Consider the following 25871-nt stretch of genomic DNA (forward strand, 5'->3'; position numbering starts at 1 on the left):
CTAAATAAGAGGATTTTGACGAACAACAAGTGCAGAAGATTAAGGAGAATGAAAAATTATTAGCAAGGAATTCATCCTTACCCTAAAATTTTCTAATACCAATTTGATACTTTTTTTTTATGAGCACGATTGAAAAAACGGTGTTGCGGAGAGTAGAACACTTGATTTCATCTGGGAGAAGCACTTCGTCGATAATATGAATATTCTAAGAATATAGAATCCGTTCAGAACATTTGAAATGTCGGGAATATGCATACCGCTTTATTGTTAATTCTCCACATCCCTTGGGCACCTTTAAAGTCATAGCCGAAATACAAATTTCAAATTTCTCCGAAGTAAGGAAAGGTAATTTCAACTTTCATCAAAAAGTCCTTGTCGCACATTTGACGTTACGCTAACTTTTGGATGTAGGTACCAGACACTCCGAGAAGTAACCCTGATTTTTTTCTAGATTTTTTCAAAGTCCGAAACACTTTGAGAACGTAAACCCAGGGGGAATACCGAGGGTCTGAAAAGCAACCAGGGACACGGAGGGTTAATTACAACCCTATTTCCATCCCGCTTTGAAACTTTTGAATGTATTAAAGAGTGTCTACTTTTTCGCAGCAAGACAAGAAATAAACGTCATTTTTGAGAGCTTTACAGGAGTTTCTGAAAATCCAAAGTAAAATAGATGACACGTTCGAAGAGGTGAGATTTTTTTTCGACCCGATAAACATATTCGAATACAAGTACACAGGCATGTATATTGTTTGTCTGATTAGCGTCTGAGATTATTGCCTGAGAAGAAACAACGCGTGTCATCGACTGTAAAAAATGTGGAGGCAAAAAACTTTTGATACCTTGATTACTCCTCTCGCTCGTGTTGTGAAAATATTAAAATAAATAACTTCGACAAACCTCGAGACGCAAATTGCAAAAGAGAAGTATTCCTTTTTCGTCATGCATACATTTCTGCTGTTTGTCTCTGCCGTTCGCATTTTAATATAATACTTTTTAATACCGCCAAACTGAATTTCCAAGTGATACCGAGGCTCGACTGCAGCAGGCGGAACTGGAACTGTACGTTCTAAACCACGCCGTCATGAATAACCCGAGCTTTTCACGAATAACGCCGGCTAGAATTCAGGTAGGTAATAACGAAAGTTTGTCGCTTTGTCGCCGTTGTGTTTTCCTGCCAACGTTTACGTACACCGCACGGGTGCAAACAGTGGGGGGGAGGGGAGATGCAAAGTTTGTTGGTAATGAGGTGAGTCCAAAGCCCAAAGCCCAAAGCCCAGAGCTTCGGTATTCAGCCCTTCGACATCGAAGCTCGGACCTCGGCTCCCTAGTTCCCACAAGTGCGGGCCCTTCAGTTTGCCTACACTGGAAAGTGGAAGAGATTTTAAACGCGGGGCTCTGGCCCCCGGGATTCAAGCCTTACACCGTGCGCAAACGACGAATGCAAGCGCCATGAGCGAGCGGAGAAAAGAGCTTGCATTATTAACCGGTTTGTTATAGGTAAAGTAGATTTACCCTCGGTCCTTAAACGCGAACAAGACAGTGGAGAGAAGGAAAAAAGAATATTTCTCCAATATGCAAGCAGCGAAAGAACAAACGGAACTAAAAAAGAAACATTACACAGCCTAAGGTGATCTCAGTTTCTTCTTAATTACATTTACCGTGTAATAACAATGGAGATTAGTTTTCCGCCGGTAATTTGTCTGCTAATATTTCATCCCGCCAGTCTACTATATTCTACCATACGCGTGTATAGACAAGTTTCATTTTCTCTCTGGAGGTAATTTTAGAATTGGAAAATCAGTTGGAAAAGCTCTCTTGTCATGTAGGTATAGGTCACAGAAGCACTTTTCCACCATGCGGGTGGAATATAAAATATTCCCAGAACTCTGGCCTAAGCTAGGAAATATTTTTAAATCGCCATAGCTGCAGGCTTCGTTCTCTGTTCATTTACGATGTTACACGTTGTACGGATACCTTGATCCTTTTTTGTTTTTTCTCGCTTTTGCAAAACGGAAATGAAAACAAAAACGATTCAACCGCACGTAAGCAACATACTTTAGCTAATCATCTAATTTCCTGTGTCTTTTTCTTTCAATTTTTTTTTTTGTTTTACGAACTGCATGGTCGAAATAAATGGCGGTAAAAACACAGTGAGCCATTTGTGAAGGTCATGGGGTTGGAGGTGAGGGTTTCGGGTTAATACCTCGCAAATAAGAAGACCACGGGGGCAAAGCAATGGGTTTAATTTGCATTCATGAGCTGGCAGCGTTGAAAATTCTTTGTGGTAGAGTACATGTATAAGAAACAAAGGGAAAGAAGAAAAGAAAAAAACGAAAAATCGAGGCAAAAGGTGAAAAGGAGAAAGTGAAAGAGTAGAAGAAAGAAAAAAGTTCAAGCACTGTAAACCCGGCTTAAGCCACCTTAACTTTGTAACTGGAAGTCTGACCACAAAACATCAAAGCACAAGCTGTACTCTCGGTGATAAAGCGAACGGACTGTTTGAATCTATTCGAGTCTGGATATTTACTCGAAAAACAAAATGATCATGCTGCTTCGGTGTTTCGGCAACTTTTTCTCTACTCGTAAGTTCATTGTTTCAAGTTGACTATACGAGATTTGGACTATTGAGTTGAAAAAATAAGCACAGAAAACGGATTTTCGGAAATTACCAAACATGGCGAAGGAAGAGTTTTCTTGATTCGATGAAATATCATTTCGTGTCCACTTCACCCAGAAGTATACTTATTTCACGTAAAATCTTCCAGTGTAAATTATTTAATTATAATCTCTTGATTTAAGTTGAATTCTATATTCTTCAACTGCAGGAAAATATCATCATCAGAACCGTATGTTGTGAAATTGTCAATGGTTTTAAAAATTTGAAAGTTATTTCTCAGCAGCCTTAATACTTTTTTTTTTTTGTTTTTTCTTGTATCGACGTACGTATTTTCCATTACCATCCATTCTCTCGATTATTCAACCAACTAACCATGTTTCACGTACGTTATACGCAACTTTAATCGATGAATATAATATACGCCTTGATCAGCTTTTGGAACAGTTTCACGCTGGTCGAGAACTGTATCGGGGAGTATGCGTAGATCGATACACCTGTCTATGTGTGTATAACGAGGTGCCGCAATTGTGGAGAATCGCTAATTAAACGAGGAGAGTACGTATGTGTGTGTGTGTGTTTGCGTGTGTAATATGTACACGGTTATTACAGATATGAAATCAGTAAGTCAGATACTAAAACGACAGTATTAATATTGCACCACCAAAGTTCCAACTGTAATTAATTTTAATGCCATTTGTGATCGTCGGAGCAAACCGAGGTCGGGCGAGCAAGGATTAGTGTACCTATAAGCTTATATACTTGTATTCTGTACGTCGTTAACTCTACACCCTCTTCAACGCCATGTCTCTCTGCCCGCTCACTGTTTCTCGGATTTATCAACTCGACATTTTTTAATTTATATTTCTATCTTTTTATATTCGTATTAAAACCCTAAAACCCTAAAATTACGTTCGACAAATATTTTTCTATAAAGCTGTACATGTTTGACCTTATTCAGATTTCTCGATCTTGTTTTCGATTCGTCGAATTTTCGAGTTCCGGTATACTTGACGAAGATTTTCGACATCTCGAAGTTTGATCTCGTTGGGAAAAATTTGATACGATTTTTTTCCTCATTACTGTAGCAGACTTTGATGAAATTTGATTGAAAAAATCTTTTGAGATCGTTGAAAGCTCGGCTTTCTGCCGCATAGACGTCGGCCGTTAAATCGTGTCAAAATTGGAGCAGATTATATCGCAGCGACAGAATATTACTGAACAAAACCAAATTCGGTGTCGGTATTTCCTGATTGAAGACTTTATCCCGCTTCTAAGACCTCTGTCTGTATCAATATTTTTTAAGAATTAGCATACATATTTCGGAGATCAAATGTCACGCTTTGAAGTATTCGAAAGTAGTTCGACGCGTGTTTTCTACTTATCTCTCCGTTTCGTTGATCCTCTCAACGTGTATCGGATTATCGAGTATACCTGCTTCAATTGTGAGTCGGCATATAACCATACACAAGAGGGTTGACTTCACAGACTCCAACTTTGACTCGATTATATTTCAAAAGGCCATCGAGCCTTCGTAACGATATTGCGTTACTGGGTAAGTCTCTGGAGATAAACGCGAGCATACAGCAGAATAATACACACATCCACTTCGTCAAGTTCTCCTTGCAGCCTTCTTTGCCATTTTGACACGTCGCGTCGTATTCCACTGAGAATATAACATAAGCTTGTCGTTTACGAAATGTAAAGTTTTAAATAATTTATACACACTGCATATGTATCACCTTTGAGAAAAAGTTTTCATGTTATGTCAGGCTTGGACGAAAAACTATGGTTTCGGGTGGTGGGAGCTGAATTTTTGACAATGTGGTAAATTTGCAAAAAAAAAAAAAAAAAAAATATTCAAACAAATAATAAAAATTTGACGCCCACCTTCTGAAAGTATAGGTTCTGATTTGAAATAATATTTCGAGAAAGGGGGATGCTGACAAATAATACTGCAACGTGTCTTACACGACGTATTATTGTTTAATCGATGTTTAACAGTCTCGGTGAATAACAAATACTACGATATATTATTCTTTGAGACGGTTAATTTGTAAAATGAAAGAAGTAAGTAACGAACTCCGTCGGAGCATACCGCAAGCTCATTGTTTCCACCTCTGTTGGCCGGAAAATAATCCGTTTGGGAGAAAAGCGGGACGGAAAATATATCTGGAAAGAAAAAATATACACGCGAAAGGTTTTTTTACGCGACGCGTATTCCGGAGAATAATTACGTATAGAATAAATATACAGGTGAATATTTTTCAAACTCTGAATATATATATATATATATATATATATATATATATATATACGAGCGACAATGAAAATATAATGTTCGATCATCCCTTTGGCGAATGAATTTAATTCAACTGGCAATAAAACGACCGACGCAAGAATGAGAATTTATCTCTTTCAGACGAGCTTTTACCCAGGCGTAAAAATCGGGAAATTTCGTTTCGAATAAGGGGGATTGAAATTCTATGGTAGCAGAAAGTTGTCAACATTACAAGAGCTTCCGCCTCGATTCTCTCACGGCAGTTTCCGGTCGATGACGATTACCCGTTGATTCCCTCGTTATTAGCTGCGGTGAATAAATGAAATATTTAACGGCTGAAAACCCTCGACGAATTTCCACTCGAATTTCGGTTAACACCGAGATGATCGAGAGTGTTGCGCAATTGGCGAGCGGATTCCGGAAGGAGAATCTTTGCTGCACCCTTTGCTGCAATCCCTTGGGGGCGCAGTTTCCTCGAGAAGAGTATGACGAGGCGGGGTGAGGGGAGGGGAGGGGAGGGGAAACGAACCCGAAGCGAAGTTACTTAAGGTGGATGCTGAATGGAGCTGTAACTCAATTCTGACTGCGGCAGGAGATTTACTGGCTTCCGGCATTTCGCTACGCTTTTCGTATTCCCCGTTTTTTTTTTTTTTTTTTTTTTCACCGTTTCCAATCCTCATTCACCCTAAGATTTGAAACAAATTTAATCGCCCGCCACTCTCAAAGATCGCCCGTGTATCCCTTCCGTATAAATATACGCAAGTTTCAATCTCCCTCTCCCCTATATTTCTTCCCGGACTTGTTTATCCGCCTATTTATCTATTTGTTTAGAAAGTATATTATTGTCGACTTTGCGTTTATACATCGCGCGTCTCCATCGCGTCATCTTTCTTTTTTCTTTATCATAACCGAAAAATATTGTTCTGGGTACAAATTGAATGCGAATTTTTTCTCCTGTAACCCTAAGCTCGATGTCGGTTCAACAATAAATCTTCTTGTAAGGCATTAATCTTGAAATAAAAAATTATGGTCACAGAGACACAGTGAACAGATTTAATATTGCATCTACGCAGAAAATGTAGTAGTGTCAACTGTGATCGTAATGTAAAAATAATGTAAATCAAAAATTCATACAACAGCCAAAAATATCTGCAGGTATTCAATTATTGCCTGTAATTATTCTTAGGTAAAATAATTGACAACTGTTATTATAACAATGCAGTGGGTGATTCAACCAGTCGTGAATGATCATTGACCTGGTTAAATTGCCACGAAATGTGCAACATTTCCGAAACAATGTTCACGGTCGTTGAATATGATCATATAACAGACGTGTGTTCAGTAATAATGCTTCACTCATCCCGGGGTGAAACCCTTTAATGTTTTGACACGCTCACACAATTTTCCTTGGCGTATGTCATATCGGTCAGTATTACGGTAATAAAGCCAGAATTTCATTATACGGAAGTATTATAGCGGCGTTTTACAACCTATGGTGGAACAAAGTCGATGAGTTCGATACCACGTGCTATGCCTGGGTATATTTATATATGGGGCATTCCATGACAACTCACCGAGCCCGTGAGTCCGACCAATTTAGATTTTTCTGATTATTTTTTATATGATTCACCTTTCTTCAAGCATCACGAAAAGTTTAAAAAACGATTCCTTATTAATTTTTTTTATAATTCGTTGTTCAAGATATTTCAAAAATGCTACTTTTGTTTCAAAGAATTCACGGACACTCCGTGATGTGAAACGATGATTCTAAACCCAGAACGGGAGTGTGAACGCTTCTTCTCAGAATTTCCGAAAGACGAATAATAATAGGCGATAAGTGTCTTCAAGAAAAATGAATATTCATTCCTGCTAATGTTTCACATTTATCATCGTATCCGAAACAAAAAAATGATGCAACTTGCTTTGAAATTGTTGAAATAAAGTGTTTGAATTCCTCTGGAAAAATAAAAAAAAAAACTGGAATCACATTCCTGTTCTAGGCTTAAAATCTTCATTCAACATTAAGGAATGTCTTGAATTTTTTAGAAAAAATGGCTCTTCTGAGACAACTTAAATAAGGAATAAAAAAAATCTAAATTGGTCGGGAACACCGGCTCACTGAGTTGGCATGGAATGCCCCATACATATATTGTGTGTGTGTGTTTGTGTGGTGTTCCATAACAATTGGCTCGTTTATTTTATTTTCGCTCAAATTGCAGATGATTTAGTGCCCGTGATTCGAGGCTGCAGTGAAAGGTGAATTATATGCTGAAATTTTTACGGAAAGAATTAATTAGATTTAACAGTAACGATAGACCGCATTGATTTCTTGTTGAAAGTTTGAAGAATATATTTCATAGCTTGCGTCAAAGTTCCGGAAAGTTATTATAAGTCACCGTGAGTTTCATAAAGTCACTTAAAGCCCTGTAACAAGTTCCCAATTAAATGACCTAATTGAAACGGGGGCATAAAATATATCATTCCAAGTATTTTAGACACACAAGAGAGCCAACTTAAATGTTTGTCTTCGAATTCTCGAAATGAACCGTGCACTAAATCTTTGTAAAATGCTATTCTCTCTTCTGTATGAAACGTGACGACAGAGAAGCTAAGAAGTTCCCTGGAGTTATTAGCGAAATCCTGCGGAGGATTTGGGCAACTTGTAACTTGCACAAGAGTATCAGACCCGAGTTGCACCTCGGAATTTGTGTCGCGAATGCGATTACGCAGCGTAGACGCCAACTTGAGGATTAATTTTGCAGGTTTACCGAATGGGGGTTGGCGGTGACAGCTGGATTCTAATGCCAAAACTAATAGTCCATACGTACACACGCGTCCATGTCGACATGTACATTTCGCAGATTTTAAACGAGCGCGCCATGTGTCTAGAATCGATTTTCTTTTATCACTCCGCTGCTTGTGTACCAGTGTAACGAGATGTGCTCGTTTCTGTCTAGGAAGATTCAAATAATCGGACGAGCTCTGCTTTAAAAAAAGTTATCGAAGCTTACTATGCGTATACATCAGACTGCCGTATACCGTTATCGTCCATAAAAATTGAGTCATCTTGAATATCTCTGAATCGGTTGGAGTTGGGAAAATTCTATCTTTGTATCTTTTTATAGGATATGAAATTTCGTGTAAGTATCCATATTTAAATAGTTCATGAGTCAAGCCATTAACGAGAATAAAACGAATCTAAATTTTTCCGATTCTTTTTCACGTGTTATTTGAATGAAAAATGGAAGAGACAAAATAGGGACCTCTAAATATCAATATCAGGAGCTCATATTTGGCTGAGATATTCTATTTGAGATGCTCTAGCGAAATTTTGAGGCGCATTAGAGGAAATACATTTTTTTTTTTGAATACCTTAAGATATATGTTAAATTGATCAGGTTGTTCGGGTTTCGTTGTGTTAAAGAGCGTGATTATATATTTTTCGTTGCTTTGACGATTTATAGATAATTGCTAGATTTATAAATAATGCGCTAAAAATAGCCAACACTGACGGAAAATACCAAGTCAAGAAAAAAAAAAAAAAAGAAGAGAAGCTTGAGAAAAGAAGAGACTCGTCGGTTTGTGATGTAAAATTTTGAAAGTTGGTGAGGCTCTGTAAACCTTAATTTCAGAATGAAAAGCGCAATCAGTGACGCCGTAAATGATTGAGAAACTAAATTTCATAAGAATCGTAAAATTATTTCCAAAACGTTAAACTTTTTATCGGATCACGTAAGCCGCAAATTGTGAAATTTCGCAATCTCGGTTTTACCGGGTGTATCGGGTGCTCCGAGTCCCGCTTAGCGACCTGTCGCGCCGAGTGATAATTTCGGAATGATCCCTCGCGCCGGGCGCTCCGATTTTCAGTTTGATCGCTTCGATTTCCGGTGGCGCCCTCTGCGCGCGGAACAGATTTTTCGCGCGTTTAGCAAATTTCGGTAGCGTTCGTACGTAGTCTTGTTCTTCCGACACATCCATCAAGGCAACCCCGAACTTTGAATGCGATTACTCGAGTGACGCAGGCATCTTTGCGTTCTGTCTTTCAGACCAGCCCGTTGCACGTTGCGTTCACTCCTCGTACCGTGCCTTGGGTTTCAGTCACCCCTCGGAGCACTACCCTTGCTGTCTCGGGGGTACAAGCCTTTGATTTTCCGGGTTGCCTGGATTTATAATTGACTCGTTGAATATCAATGACAGTTGCGTCCCACGGCCTGGGTCACGATACGGTCGACGACACGCGGTTCGAGCTGAAATTTTCAGCAAGCTAGAAGCCCCTCAAAATAGATGTGTTTATGCGAAGATTGTGCCGTAGAGAAATTTTCTGAAAGAAAATGCGTTCAGGACAATTTTACCGATCGCGAATTTCATTACATGTCGCCGTTTTCGTAATATGCGAAAGCGGTTTGGATGCGGATCTCGATTGCAAAAAATTGTGTGTTCGACGGCTTCAATGAGCCGTGACGCGATTCTGCCAACAGGGGAAAATTGACGACGTCGCGAATCTTGGCTTGTAGTCTCCGAAGCGCGGTCTTTGTAGGGGCGGAAGTAATTCCGCGCCAAAATTATGTCACGGGACGTATAAGTCGAGGTAGGTATAAGATACACCTTACGTCTAAGAAATAATGTATGCAAATTGGGATTCGCAATATAGCGGATATTGCAGTGAAGCGACGGGAGTTCGCGAATATGGTTTTTAACGGCGAAGCTGCGCTGTCATAATATTGCCTCAGAAATCATATCAGTTTCCACGAAGTTAGTCGAAATTACAACTGCGCCCACGCCGAGTCTTTTGCATCGTTTATTTCGCTTCGACCCTCCTGACATTATTACAATAGCGCGATATTACGCCTCCAAGGGGTGGTGGACTTGCCCGTCAAAACGGGCCAATTTCATTTAACCCTTGTTTGACACACTGGGGTACAAACGACCCCACGTCTTTTCTTCGTTGATTTCCAGTACTTGAATGTGAAGAATCGGATCTGTGGTGCCATCTAGCATTTTGATATTTTATTGTTTACACTCATATATACTTTCGAAAAATAACCTTTCAAAAAATTCTAAAACAATTTTTAAGTCAAAATGTTCAACAGTTCTCTAAAAAGCGTGTTTTTGTCAGTTCTCTGTTTTCATTGTTGTCTGTGGAAAAGTAGAGAATTTTTTGTATATCCTGAAATTTTTTGAGTTGAAGGAAAATCGGATCATAATTGAATAGGCACAAATATTCCAAGAACACGGAATATACTTACTCAGTAAATTTTAAGCCCTTATAGAATATTTATATCCACTAAATTATGAGCTCATTTTCGTTCCACTCGAGAAATTTTATATGCCATTTATTATTTAAAAATATAAACAATTTATTTTTTGCTCCTTTGAATATACTGGACTGAAAATTTCGAAAAAACGTGTTTATCTTACAGGGTTTCATATTCGCAAAGATCGGAGTTATTCAAGCTGAAAATAAAAGGAATCATATTTTTTCCCAACGCCGGAAAGTGTTAAAAATTTGAAGACAAAGGTTCAATTCACAAAAGCGATAAAATTTAACAACGCCTTTCTCGTAAACGGTAAGTCGTAAATTCCTCAAAATCGAGGGATTTTCAGATCTTATTTTCTACTAAAAATATCCAAATAGCACGAAGATCAAAATTTTCATCTCAAAAAGTTGGCTGAGATTTGTTGGATTTGCCGATGTAATAAAATAGGCGCGGCTTTGTAGGATGACAAAAGTTGGTGTAAAAGCACTCGTCAGTCACTCAGCCGGATTTTCATCATGTCGTGAAAATTCAACAATTGGTAGGAATTCATATTCCCGCTCCCGGAAAGGAATCAATTAACCTGACAATTCTTACGACCGTAAATTTGATCGAAAAAGCCTTTGTGGCTTCCCACGCGTTTTCATTTCGCTTTGTTTCTTTTCATTTTCTTATTCTCTTTGGCATTATCATCTTTTCAAATTGGTACTCACTTTTATTATCCTGCGACTGGGAAACAACGAGGTGGGTGGGATTATGAGGCCGCGTTCTTAAGCCTGAAAATTGAAGTATGTGATATTCCCTGGGTCCCAGAAGACCGTCAGTCGTACACCAAAGTTTGTTACGCATCCACTTTGAACACGGTTATACGAGTCGTTTTCTTTCCTTCTTCCCGAGTTAAAAATTCTCATTCTATGCTTTCGTATTATTTTTCATACCGCGAGGCAACGGGCATCGAAAAAAAGGCTCGCTTCGTCTCTTTGTATTTTTAATCAAGTTTCTACACTAATAATATCAAAAATTAAACGACGGCTGCAGGTAATTCACTTCAATACTTTGATCCTTGAGAAAATTCATTCGCGTGACAAAGGTCACCGGGTCAAACGTCAAGGTCAAGATGAGCGATTGCCCTGCGATATTCAACTTCAAGTCTCACGCTGAGTTTGGTAATGAAATGCAAGATTTATGATCTCCCGAGTTTGGGACGATCCTCCGGCCAACAGGATTCCCGATCCTTTGTACTCGTTGTCAGTTTCGTTCAATTCAAATTTCGGCTTCTTGGCAAAGGAGCCGAAATCCAAAAGGAGACTAGATGAAAATAAGATCAAGGATCAAAAGCTAACGTAGAAAAATAAAATCTGCAGTGTAGGAAAAATCCGAGACACGTTTTATTTTTATCCATCTCTTACGCTTCTCACGTTTTTTTTTTCTATCGTTCCATCGTGACTTTCTTCTCGTTCGTCTCTCCTAAAATGTAATTTTAAAATCGATCAGCTCGGTGGGAGTAATAATTGCGGTAAATCGTTGCTGGATTGATTCATCAATACCGAAAAGTGTGTCTTGTACACATAATCGTTATCGTCTTCGTCGCAGACCCCATAAAAATGTAAATACGAATACCGTTCCTCAACTAAACGTGGGAAAGTGCGGAGTGCCGAAGAGCTGCTCCGGAACTGCCGCTAATGGTTGTAATGGTTGCTCGATTGGGCGGAACGGTGTTACCAAAAGTATTGCAGCTGTTAAGGGATCTGTAACCTCATCCCCATCACCCATCGCCCGTTTCCAACCTCCGACCATTTCCGTGCCGCTTAAACGATCGAGAAATGAAAGCGGTAGGGGTGAAAAAATTCTATCATTTTCCCCCATTTTCCTTATATTCTGGAACCTAAGGATTTCTGAGACTTCTGCTTTCTCTCAAGTTGGACATTCGTTTTAACGAATCGACTTCAGGCTTTAGGCGTGTCTGGAAATGTTTTTGCGTTGATTAAAATTTCTGTCCCGTCTTACACATCTTGAGACCTGATTCAACGTTTTTAAATTTATTTCAAGTAATCGCAGCGGTCCAGAAAAAGTGAATAAAGAAAAAAACAGCCTCGGACTTTACTTAAAAAAGGAAATACTGCGAAATTCAATCTACCTCGCGAATATTTTTCAAGTGATAGCATAAAAAAATGAATAAAAATTATACAGTCGTGTAATATATCATGTTTTTTTCAAAACGCATAAATTCTTTTTAAATCCGTACAATTCATTAACCTCATTAAATTCGCGTCATATTTTCGGGAATCGTTTAGAATTATTTGAACGATGTAAAATCTTTCGAACTACTAGAAATATCGTGAAATTTCTGTAAGCCTGGAGTTGGAGGGATCAATTTATGGTAAAGCTTTTAGAAACGACCGTAAAAATTTCATTCACGTAGAGTGAAAATCAGCATTTGTTTCAAAATTACATGAAATAATTTCAACGATAAGTACTAACCGTATTGCGAGTTTTTAAAAAATGAATTTGATCGCATCATCAGCTGACCTGTGATGAATTCTTGCGTATCATCATCTCTTACGTCGTATTCTGACGGAAATTAGTGGTTTCGATAATGCGACGTACGATGTACGTGATGAAATATAAACATAAACGAGCTTGCAGCAGGTAATGTATCCGTTAAATAAAATTTGCGTAAGTATGAGGAGGTGGGCGAGGGAAGGAAAGCGGTGGAGCTATACGTTCATCCGGGATTATTAATGGACGAAGGCAGCAAGAGTATAACAAAAGTGAAACTTTTTTAAAATTCTTCATTTTACATTTTTCCTCGAAACTCGTAGAGGACCGAGTTCCAGCAGGTTGGGTGGAAACTTTTATAGCAGCTGCTACTCGCTGCGAGATAGAAATAAGCATGCAGCATGTATGTGCTTGGACGTAAAAACACGTCGATATAACGTTGCCTTCGTCATGCTGGGCGGGGTTGAAATTCCGAATTTGAAAAGTTACGATAGCGCTAAGTTCCGAAATTTTTGGCGCGCGAAACTTAAAGTAAAGAAATCAAACTTTGACGAAACATCAAAGTTTCGAGCGGTCCGAAATTCGACGCTCAAAGTTCCAAAGGGCAAAATTCCGGAAGGACATAAATCCAACACGTCAGAGTCCCAAAAGTGTGAAAGTGAGAAAATTCATAAATCTGAAACATCGAAATTCTGAGTGACCGAAGATTTTCGTTCCTACGAATTTCTGGCTTGGTGAAATTTCACCATTTTGATCTTTCGCTGTCTTAGATTTTCGGTACACTTAATTTCGGAATCCTGGTCATTCCGATTTTCGGTTTTTCTAATTTTTTACGTCCGTTCGTTGCGTAAACTACGATGTGTAAGTATGTTTTAACCCTCGCTATTTCACTCTATCGAAACTTGAATTTTCGGAATTGTGCATTTCGGAACTTTGAGCCGTCAGGTTTCCGACCATGCGAAACTTTGTTGCTTCTTAAAAGTTTGATCCATTTACTTCAAGTTTCGCCAGCGGATAATTTGGAATTAAGCGCTTTCGAAACTTCTCAAATTCGGAACTTTAACCCCGCCCCGTCATGCTTCGAAGAAATTTATCCATACATCCGTATTTTCAGTCCGCGAAATAAAAAATTTGGACGTACCTTTGTAAACTTATTTCAATCGGAGTGATTTGTGGAAAATCTATTTGCCCGTTACCATTTAACGCACACGTTATCTCATCATCCCTTTCCCAGTTTTCTTCTCGTTTATTTGCGTTTTCAGTCGCGATTTTTTTTTTTTTCTTTAATTCTCACTCACTTCAGAAAATTTGCACTATGTTAGCATTTCAACAATTTTTATAACACCCATCGCAGAATGACGTTCTCTCGTATAATACTTCGGAAAGAAAAGCCGTGTAAACCTGTTGCGTCTCCCACGGAATTGGTTGCAATTTTTACATCACCATTCGAGTTTTCAGAAGCTGAAAGTTATGTTTCTGTACTGTTTTACAGAGGATACGTGACATCAGGTGAAACCCCTCGATTCGCGAATCACTATAAAAATTTATTTCTTGAATCTTGTCTTTCCGATAAATTTCACGAACACATATCTACAGTAAGATACGAAGGGAAAATATACGTGAAACAAATGCTCGATAGAAGATATAAAAATAAATGATCAGGCGAACTCTTAATTGGATTGGGGTCAATGACGTGAGTGTAATCAAAAAATGTGTCGAAACAAAGGGACAATTAATGGGATTGAAATTCGTATTATGGTTTTTGGTACCATAAAGGAGCGCCGAAGGGTCGGCATATTTACGTTTCTCGGTAAGAAATCAAACGCATGTAATCAATGAATTCAATCAGTTCCCGCCGCCGGGTAGGCGAGATTATAATTTCTGAAAATTGAATTTACAGTAATGTGTGCATTGCGCGGCAATCTTCGGCCGTGGATAAACATGGTTTTCTTGTTTTACTAATATAGATGTGCCCCGGTTCTCCTCGATAATTTTCATCCGGCATGTTACTGCTAATATCGTGTGTTTTAACTGTATAATATAAGGCATAATTAAATTTTTTGCCGGTCACACGGGTTCAATATTTATATTAAAACATGTTTGCAGCAGAGCGTAAGATGACGATGGATCGCAGAGCGCGAAGCGCTGATCTGACTTCATATCATTGCATTTAATACTCTATAAAACAATTATACGACAATTACTAGGAGAGTGAATGCTCGTATATTTTGTATTTGAATATTAAAGCTCATGTAAAACATTCAACTGGAATTAACTTCACGACTATTCAAACTATTATACGGTACATTAACCCATTAATGCCCATGAGAAAATGGGTCGGATAGCATCAAACTAATTATTGCATTCGTAGCAAAATGAAGAAAGGAAATATACCGATTTTTTCGTATGTCGTTTGCAATTGGTTATAGAAAATCATTTCAAAAAAATTATGCTGAAAATGGTTATTTTGAAAAACTGACCACGCCAATCGATTCTACGGGAAAAATTATGAAACAACTCTGTATAACATTTTTTCGCCGAGTCCAGGTTGTTAGTGTAAAATCGTGCTAAATAAATTTACAAGTCTTCATAATTCTTATCGTAAAAACTATTACACTAACGAACTGAACTCTGACGACAAAATGTCATGCAGGGATTTCTTTATTATTTTTCCCGCAGAATCGATTGGCGCAGTCGGTTTTTCAAAATAATGATTTTCAGTATAATTTGTTTGAATCATTTTTGATAAACTACAGTTTTAACTGAAATATAGTTATTTCGATGCTATCTGAGCCAGTTTTTTCCTGAGCTTTAATGTGTTGAGCAAGCGTTTAGCCATGTAATTGCGTACGTGATATTTTTAGAAACTCTTTTAGTATAAAAATCAACCTTTAGATTTTAGGACGATAACGTCATTAGTTTCTCAATTTTTTTTTTTTTTTTTTTCTACAAACAACATTGTTATTGTACGACTTATTTCTTTCATCGTTGGTTCCAAAAGAAGGAGAGTAGTTGAAAAAAATGGTTAGCTTAGAAAATGCAAAAAACAAAAAAAAAAAAAAAGAAAGGATTCGAGGTGTTATTTAAGAATATTTCAGAATCACAGACAGCTGTCAGTCAGCTTTTCGAAATCGACCGCGAAAATGTATGAAATAAACGAATGAATAAATAACAAAGGTAAAACGAGCCACGAGTATAGTGCCGGAAGGCCCGGAAGATTTTGACATTTATAGTCCTCCATATCCATCGCTATGAATATTTTCTACCGACATTGGTTTTACCGCTCCGAGGAATTGGTTTTGAGGTAAAAGAAAATAAGTATACACTTTTAGGGTGCAGGGATCGAAAGTGAAAAAATAAAACCCCGCATTACATAATAAACGAAGCTTGTACAGGCATACTTACAGCGAATATGCAAGGCTATGAAAGAACGAAGGTTAAACTCTACTTCAAAGTCGACGTTTTTCCTCGATTTTAGTAGTGAGGTCAATTTTTTTTTTCACGGCATATTATGCCGCGGATCTGTAAATGGGAGATACCGTTTATGGATATTGGTATCTAATATCTGGCCCTTTATCACCGATCCTTGCAGATTCAAGGAGGAAAAGGAAAAGTGAAATGAGGTTATATCGGTCCATTCGCACGAATATATCGGCACTTCGGCATTGCCAAGGCTCGCGGCTTTTCCCTCCATGCAATGGACGATAAACGCCACGGTCAAAAGCCTCCGTTCATTAAGCGTACGTTATCCCCATCCCTTAAACTCACCCCCTGCATTCGGCGTCTGTCAAAGTGAATAATATGCGGGAATATAGTCGTGAATAACGCACCGGGCTTTTCTCGATTTCAAGATGAAATTGTAACGCTCGATGCCGATTCACACCGACACCTTTCACCCGGCTCTTTGAGCCGCGATCAGGACAAATCCCACGTCACGAATCGGGCCGCGTGTATCCAACATCGATTTTCTCCCCGAGGAGCGAGGGAAACGGATGAAAAGCGGAAAACTCTACAGATTGAAATTAGTGGAGAAAGAAAACCTGATCGGCACGATTTTTGCCAATAATCGAGACCAAGATGTGGAGTTTGAAAAATTCTTGTCCATAAATTTTCCGACCTTCCGTATTTTTTTTTGATGGTGAAAAAATTGCTTGCTTTCTCGATATTGACCCAGCTGCACGACGAGACAGCCGGATGAATGAGAGAGATTTTCAACGATCCTGGCATATATGAGTTTAGGTATATTGATGCCGTGTCACGTGATGTTACGCGTATAAAGAGGGTCAGCCCTTCGACGACGTCCGTCTCTTTTCCTCGACTATGGGGAATATCCCTCGGAGAATGACGATATTCCGGAGGTTTCGGAGCGCCGTCAACCGGGCCAAAACCATCTGGCAGATCGTCTTAATAGCGCTCTTCGGCCAAAACTACCTCCCCGAGTTCTGATCGGTTCGGTAGCTTGTGCGGTTAATTTATGAGGCTATACAGTGTCGAGCCGCGTAATTGAGGGGTGAAATCGAGGGAGACGAGGGAGTTAATCGACTTACATCCCTTTTTCCCAAATTGCCTGAAAAACTTTCCACCTATAACACGTTGCATAAGTGTCGTCAAATTTGACGTGATGTATTAAGGGTGAAACATACGGAGTAGAACGTAGGAAAAAAACGTTAAACCTTCGAACAAATTTTTCAAGATTATAAGGCAGACCGAGATTCGACTTTTTCAACTTTTTCAAATATTACGAAACTAATATTACTTCTTCGTCAACGTTTTCTCGAAGAAATACACCTGCTAACGCTTTAAAACACAACGTATTTTGCAAAAAAATATCTAAAATTGATTTAGTAACGGCTGAATCATTGAAAATGTAGGGAAAAAAAAAAGACGAACTGTAACCGTAACCTCGAGGGATATTCGATAAGACATTACGGAAGCAACTTCGCGCTGTAAAGTATCAAAGATTTTCCGGTAGAATACTTATCTTTGTTGTTGAATATTTCTTTCCCCTTTTTTCTCCCTTCGAGCCAAGAGGGTTGGAATGGTTTGAATTTATTTACACGGCGAAGCATAATATAGTTAAGGGATGAATTATCTGTAGCCGGATGCGTTGTGTGCGAGGCGAAACCACGTAACACTTGAAATTTATTGATCTCTGGTACATACAGAATATACATATATACCTATATATGTGTGTGTGTATATACATACTGTATATATATATACAGTGACATGTATACATAATATACAGAAACGGCGAACATTTCGCGGCTGTGGTTACTGGACTGGAAAAAAGAGAATAGAAAGAGTATTTTTTCGCTCTCGCCTCGCCTCGCGCCCTTAGAATGAAACCCGACTGAAATCTCACGACAAACAAGGCGGTAATATTTATTGCAAAAACTTTTGTTATGGGTGCGGAGCCGTTGTATGCGGTATTTTATCAGTTTTCTAAAGAGTAATTTCCACCAAAATGTATACACATACATACACGTATGCATATATATATATGTCGGAGTATGACAAATCTTTGTTCAATAATTCCATTTAAAAATGTATTTAGTCTTTTAAGAATAAAAGGATATTTCATTTGAAATTGAACTCTCGATGAGTTCACCGTATCAAGCGTCCAGCGTTATTTGCAAGCTATGAATATAGCTTAATGACGGAATCTTAGCAACAAACAAATGGCTTGTTTGTAACAACGCTTAGACGAAATCGACAGTCACGGGTTAGCTAGCGAGCTTACCGGATGTGTTCGGTATCGTCACGCTTTGATATGAGTAATCCTTGCCAAAATAATCAATTTTCATCCTCTCCGCCTTTCCGTGGCTTTTCTCCGACATATACATATATATATATATATATATACACACACACACACACACACACACACGTATACATGTAACTCGCAACCCGTTAAACTCTTTGACGTACGATCGTGCAGTTATTTCAATTTGCGGAGGTCAATAGAACTAATGTTCTCACATTTGTCGATTGCTTTCCTTTTTTTTTGTTTTTTAACTCCGCTCCTCGAGTCCTTCCTTTCTTTTTTTCTTCTTCTACCCCCTTCTTTCTCTTCGCTTTTTCGCACCGCGAAAAGCTCCGGGAATTGATGTGCTGCGTACACCAACGATATGAAAACTCGCAATCGGGTTGAAGATCGCTGCATGGCCGGTACAGAAGGCCCCGCATTGCGGAATTGCGGGCCCCTCCCACGGCCGCATCGATCACTCTTCGCATATCGCTAAGGGAGGGGGTGGAAAAAATGTCTGCTATAGATCGATCGACGGTACTCCAGGTGTGTGTTGGTGCCTGGTAAATTGCTCTTTCCAAGTGAGTCAGCTGCGATTTGGAAAAAGAAAGATAGGAAAAGGCTATCGCGCATCGAGTTGTGTTTACAAGAGTTGGTAACTTATCCGAAACCCGACGGGGGCTTCGGAAGCAATTTCTAAATTCAAAGCTGTGAGAGTTTCGATAGTTTTGTGATACTTGTAATTCAATTTCCTGACTGCGGAAATTTATCTTCAGCAGGTTATTGGGCAGTAAATTTATCATTTTTAGGAATTTCTCTTAAGGGATAGTCGTGCCTGTATTGACTATTGATCGAATTAATTAATTTTCGCAAGCGATACTAAGATCTATTAGAAAATACAAAAATACAAAATGCTGACATCGTAAACAAGAGCTGAGATATCGATGAGGAGTTTCGATTTGATTTAAAATTCTTAAAAATCGAGTACATTTCTTTGATGTTAGTCATTATTTTATATCTTTTTCTTATAACCCACCACGTTGATCAATTCGAGGTTCGGAGTTTTGATTGACTTCGATAACTAATCCCGGAGATACTCTGCAGAATGTTTGTCCAACGGTAAAAATCTCGTGTCGAGTTCGAGAAAAATAAGTAAAAAATCCTGAAAACGAAAATCTGTCCAAAAGTTTATGTGGGTTCGACTTGATAACCGGAAGTCAATGGAAATTAAAAAAAATACGGCTGCATATGTGCACTAAATATGCGAATTTTTACAGAAAATATCCTAAAATTAGGTGCGTCGAGTTATTCGATCGGAATTGAAAATTTATATGAAAATCAATTTCAAATAAAAACACTCGCCATATTGTGACCTAAAATCTCTGCGAATTATTCGATTCCTCGGTCAAATTTCATTAAAATCGGTTCAGTTTTCTTCCCACAATTAAGAATTCAACAACTTTGTCGAACTAGTAATCATGCAAGGTTGAAAAAAAAAAAAAAAAAATTATAAAACGATTGTTATTCCAAGTCAAACAACTCTTTCGTGCTATCGAAGCACATTTTTCCCTCAGCGAAAAATCTATGCGAAAACGCGGTAAAAAAGAACAAAACAAAAAAAGAAACCACGGAGAAGTACCGACGAAACAAAAATGAAAGAAAAACATTTGCTCGGTTATTATTTCTCCTCTGTTGAAAAATAGAAGATGGGATTTATTTTTCATTCAAAAAGCACTCCACCTTTTTATCCGATAGAATTTCCACCCTCTGGTATACTCGTACCTATCCGCTTCACCGGTGAATTCGCTTGCATGCCGGGGAACGGTGAATAAAATTCCTGTTACATCGTTGGAAAACCAGTAGAGCTTGACAAACGGTGCTGTAAATAATTGTTAATTGTTTTTGGAACGTTGCACGATAGTTGGCACCGACTATTGGTATTTGAACAACCGCCACAGTCGGGTTTCTCATCACTATCGAATCCCCTCCGGGTTTCAAACGTTTTTCAATTAGTTTCATTTCGCTGATTTTTCAACCCCGAGTGGCAAAAGAGGGACGGAAAAATAAGGGGGGAATAAAAATCGCTCTCCGTACGCGCACACATTTTGCCAGATTTTTTACCTCTCGCGGTTTTGCAAAATTCCCTCATATTTATCTACGCGCGTGGCGTAAAGCGTGATAAATATAAGAGGCCGTATCGCCCTGCACGCCTTGTTATCGGGATTTCGGGGCTTTTTTATAAATCGGGTAATTTTTCAGCGCTAGAGTAGGCTGGCAATCAACCTGGTTTTCGAAAAAAGCTTGAAAACTGGGATAATTGTCCAATCGGTCGTGGTAAACAGGGATAAATTGTCTTCGAGATTGAAAAAAACAAACTCTTTATCGTGTATTTACACGATTTCGAAGCTTTATCTGCTGTGTATTACTAAAACCGAACGGCTACGCGTAATTTTGACGGTTATCTTATTTTTATTTATCGCTAGGGTGAAAATCGCCACCCTTATTGCGTCCCTGCCAAACGACTCGTTTCGGCTGACGGAGAGCATTTACTTTTGCTAAAGTTGTAAAATAACTCTTAGTCAGAGGCGTGGTTAGTTGTTCAGAGAATGAAGGGTAAGAAAGGAAAAGGACGCACAAAGGGCGAAAAAAGCAGAAAAGAGAAAAAAAGGAGAGAGTGAAAGAAGGGGGGGAAAAAAAAAAGAATTAGGAAAGTGTGCCAAAGAATCTGAAAGTTGGCGAAAGGTTGTAAACTAGTTTGCTGTCACGAATTTAGGAGAACGTTTCTGACCCTTAAGAAAAAAATTACGCCTTGCAAGTTCCGGGCCATCTATCAAACAAAAATCGGGCAAAAACATTTCCCAAGGACCTGCGAAACGAAATTTATCGAAGCAAAGCTGTGTGCAGAGATGATGCGCGGCGTTCGCGAGAAAATCGATATAGATTTACGATGTTTTTCTATTGCGCCGACTTGGCAAAACTTTCTTAAAACGACTCTCCGATGTACCTGTACGTATGTATACGTATACACACACACACACACACATACGTATAAGATACGTACATACGATGCTCGCATACGTAACCCACACGGAAACATTACGCACCCGGACAAATTTATTGTTTCACTCATATACTTGGAATTTGTGACACAGTAGATATGATTCATCGCATCTTTTCCTCCTTCTCTTCATATATGTATACATATATACATATATTTATGTATATACGTATAAAACGAACGATAATTTCTAATTTATCGTCACGCTTGTCTTTAGCTGGAAAATTTTCGCTGAACCAAAGTAAGATATATTTCATACATGTATAGGTAGATATATAATGTTGTTTAATGCTCAATGATCCGGTCGCTGATTTATTTCTTATCTACCTTCAAATCTACCGCAAGTCTATAATTTATTTCATACATTATTCGACGATGCTTACACGTAACATATTACGTACCGTAAACTTGATATTTTAATTTTTGTTTTCCTTCTCGGCTGAAGTTCTTGTTCGGATACCAGCGTATTTCCGTCCCCTTTTATTCCATTGACCTCATTCGAGCGAGATTCGAGTAGACTCGACGATCAATGGTTCCGGGTTGTAAAATAAGATACAAATAATGCGATTAAAAATTGGGGTTAAGGCTGCAAAGAGGACTGGACGGGAGAAGAGGATTGCGATAGTCGATCTTGCCCGAATTCTTAGGTCTTTTCACTCAAGGAAACAAAGTGAAACAGGGGCGTGAAAACAGGGAGATAGATTCTGCGACGGAGATAACTTCATTCTTCTCCCCAAGATTCTGGCCGGTCCAGACAAGGAAGTAAAAGATAGCGAAAAAAAAAAAAAAAAAAAAAAAAAAAACGGGAAGACCGAGGAAAAGGAAGGAGAGAAAAAAGTGAAAATGATTGGATATGTAGTAGATGTGTCGTATCCGTGTAATATACTTTCGCCGAAAATATTATACAAGTATGTATAAGTATATAGATAGGTAATCACCTCTGAAGTCAAGTTATTACCCGCGTTATATAACGTCGGCTATTTGTCCGAATAATTTTTCGTTTCGTCGGCTTGCCCGCTGGTGAAATGTAGAAGATGATGGAATAGCGTGCGATTTATTCCACTCAATGCCGGTTTTCGCCATAGAACTTTAGGAAAAAATTTTTTCAATCGACAATCAAGTTTCACAAGATTATTGATTCGAACTTCGATATTTACATTGCAGCAGAGAAGAAGAGAGACGCGGAGTAATTATCCTATCTCATTTTATTAAAATTGTACTAGTTAAAATTTTTGAATTCTTAGTTCTAATTAAAAAAAAAAAACAAAGCGATTACGCACAAGAATATAGTTCATTTATTACTCCAGGGTTGCATTAAACGAACAGAGTTGGAATCGTATGTTGAAAATTAAAGAATTACAGTCTTTATTACGTCTGTTATCCGTGGCTGCGTTTTATGTTCAATAATACTTTTTACTACAAGGTGGTACGATTATTCATCACTCGGAGTAGATTAAATTTTTCTCTCGGTGGGCCACGGCGTGTATTAATAACGGGAAATATAGGCTATACGGGCGAAAAATATGTACCTTCACAACTACCGCGGCTGATATTGAGTGCAATAAGAAACGAAATTAATTTTCAGAATCTATGCGACAATGGTCTATTGATCTCGAGAGAAAAAATTACAAGATTGAGGAAGATACTTGACTGAACAAGAGAAGAATTGTAATAATAAAAGAGAAGAGAAGGAAAAAAATTGGCTCGCAAGCTAGCCCGGCCAATCGTTTTCTGTCGATTTAGGGAGTAAAGTACTGAACCGGTATGATAAACTGGCAACTCTTGAGACTGTTGGATCGGTTGGCAAGTTGACAATACGGCCATCGGGATCTTCCCTGTTCTCTTCTGAATATTCAGATGGAGAGGGAGGAGGGTGCAGGAGAGCCGATGTAACGGATTGACGACAAAAATGTAAGGAAATAAAAGGCTGTAAAGGAATCAAAATAATCCCCCTTCTTAAAAAAGAAAGAATAAAAATAAACGTTTCGCAGATTTATGAAGCTCCGTATTTTCGGGGAAGGTATACGGAATGTGAAATATAGGAGGTGCTTTTTTCGGGCGAACGTTGCTTCATCCCCTCCGGATACCGGATACTTGGAGAAGATTTTGTTCGATACCGAAATGTCAAAAACTGTTGTTCGCTTGTTTTCGTGACAAGAAGTTAGTGTTAAAATCTCGTAACTTTTAGAAGGCTCGTTTGCGAGCTGGATCAAAGTATTCTATAGCGTATTTTATCAATACTTTGAAACGAGCTTTCAAACTTTTGTCAAAATCTCACAGTAACTTTACAATATCGATCGTACTTGGTACAAGTTTTTCATAAATTCCCAATTATTTATCATCACCTCATTTGTTTAGTTCAATTCAAACGTGAAAGTATTAGCGAAATATACACGCTGACTGTTAATCCAGGCAAGTTTTAGCGACGAAGCAAATTATGGAGTAAACGGGCAAATTGGAACGACGAGGGATGAAAATTTTTCCGTCAAATTTAATGAAAATTGGATAACCGAGTTTCGTATAACTGTAAGAAAATTTTTTCGTTCATAACGATTGCGCCTTTCTCGCTCGTGCAGAAAAAAATTTTCTGCAATTCAACGGTATATACACGTATAAACGTAGTACGCAATCAGTAATGCTCTTGTCAGGTAGTTGGCACCCTTAGAGTCGAGGATCTGGAAAAAGAGCAATTAGGGGGAGCAGGGATGATGCATAACTCTCGGCGCGAGCGGATCGCGCGAATGCGAACTTGGATCGAGCGGGTGAAAGTAGGCTTTGAGGCGTTAATTAACCGCCCCATTTCCCGCCCTCGGACAACCGTGCACCCTTCTTTAAAGATCACCATTTTACCGGGCGACCGTCGTCGTGATTTAACCCCATGACTTCGTCGATGTTAAATAACGAGATTCGTTATTTGATAAATCACCGATCCAAGCTCATTGCCGACGTCGCGTGATTCGAAACAAAGAAAGAAAAAAATAAATTAAATAAAATAACAGTGAGCGAATGAAACGAGAACGAAGACTCCGCCTCGATTTGGCATCTGTTCAACATGTTCAGACAGTGAGATAATACACGGTTACTCATGGATAGCTGAGTACTTTAATCTACCATCTGTGTGACTTCCCTGCCATTCATTTTCACTCCAGACTCAAATCTACTTTGTACCATATCGGTGTAACGACCATTGTGTTCACTGTCGTCCTTGGTCGCAAGATTCCTGTGCCAGTCGTCACGATTACGAATCATCGATGATTAGCGACTGCGGCAAAGCCCCAATTTGACGTCAGACTGAACGGTTAACGTGGAATATCGGAGAGAAACAGACCGCTGCACCGAATCCGAAGGCGTGAACAAATGTTTACTTGGATACGCAGAGACGTATTGAGATGCAGACGTTTAACCACTTCATTGATTCTACATTCCACATGCAACGGAGCATCCCGAGGCAACGGAGCTCGTCTCCGTTAACCCGGAGGTAAACGGAGCAAACCTCCCCTCGTACACACGGAGATTGCCAGACTGGGGTGAGCGGACAGTTACAGTGTAGCTGTTTCCCTCACACACGGGTTGGCTTGAAGGCACAGTCAGGTAGAGCACACATCGGACGATTACCATCCGAAACAATTCCTGCGTGCATGTGCAATTGATTCTCTCTCTCTCTCATGTCATGCGAGAAAATCTGCATTCGGTTCGACTCCGGATATGGCGAAGCATTTAAAGGGGCGAGTGGCGGATCCTTAAAGGGATGAACTTTTAAAGCATCGCGTAACCTTTTAGCAAGGTTGTTTCATCCCAGCGGTTCACTCGGCTGCCGAGGGTGGATGGAGTCGATGATTATAGTCGGAGTCAGACCGAGTTGGAGTGGTTTTCCTCAGGCGTAGATCTCGGGGTTAATTGAAGACCTTTGAAGTTTGCTCAGAGGATTCCTTAATAGTGTAATTACAGGCTTAGTTATGCCGATGTACAAAGCAGAAGCATTGAATTTTCCAGCACGGCGGAACCAAGCGAATACCGAAAGTCGGAAAATCAACAAAGTCGCCCAGATTATCAAACTTTTCATGGTTATTCAACGTTGTTATTTTTTTTTTTCAAGTATTTCTACACAGAGTTCGATTTCGACAATCGTATCAGCTTTCGACAAACGTCAATTCAAGAAGATAAAACGGAGCTGATGACTTCGTCAAGTTTGGAAATTGGCATTTCCTTTGTCCGTGAGGAAAAGTTTTGTCTTAGGTATGCAGAGATACTGTCAGGAAAGTTTACAATTCATACTTGTTCCCGTCCACCCACTCCAAGTTTGTTAATTCTAACATCTCGCCAAAGTTCCGCAGCTCTCCGATCAGCCAGATAATGACGAGTAACTTGTGGCATTCCGTACATCGTGCAAGAAAGAGGAAGGCATCCGTCGC

General features: G+C 39.0%; 1 protein-coding gene across 1 annotated transcript in view; it reads right to left on the reverse strand.

Annotated features, from left to right (window-relative positions):
• Positions 1-25871, reverse strand: part of LOC124177767 (suppressor of lurcher protein 1) — a 354466-nt gene that overhangs the window by 38785 nt on the left and 289810 nt on the right. The gene's annotated exons all lie outside the window — the stretch shown is intronic.

This window comes from Neodiprion fabricii, chromosome 1 (genome assembly GCF_021155785.1).
Source record: "Neodiprion fabricii isolate iyNeoFabr1 chromosome 1, iyNeoFabr1.1, whole genome shotgun sequence".
Taxonomy (NCBI): domain Eukaryota; kingdom Metazoa; phylum Arthropoda; class Insecta; order Hymenoptera; family Diprionidae; genus Neodiprion; species Neodiprion fabricii.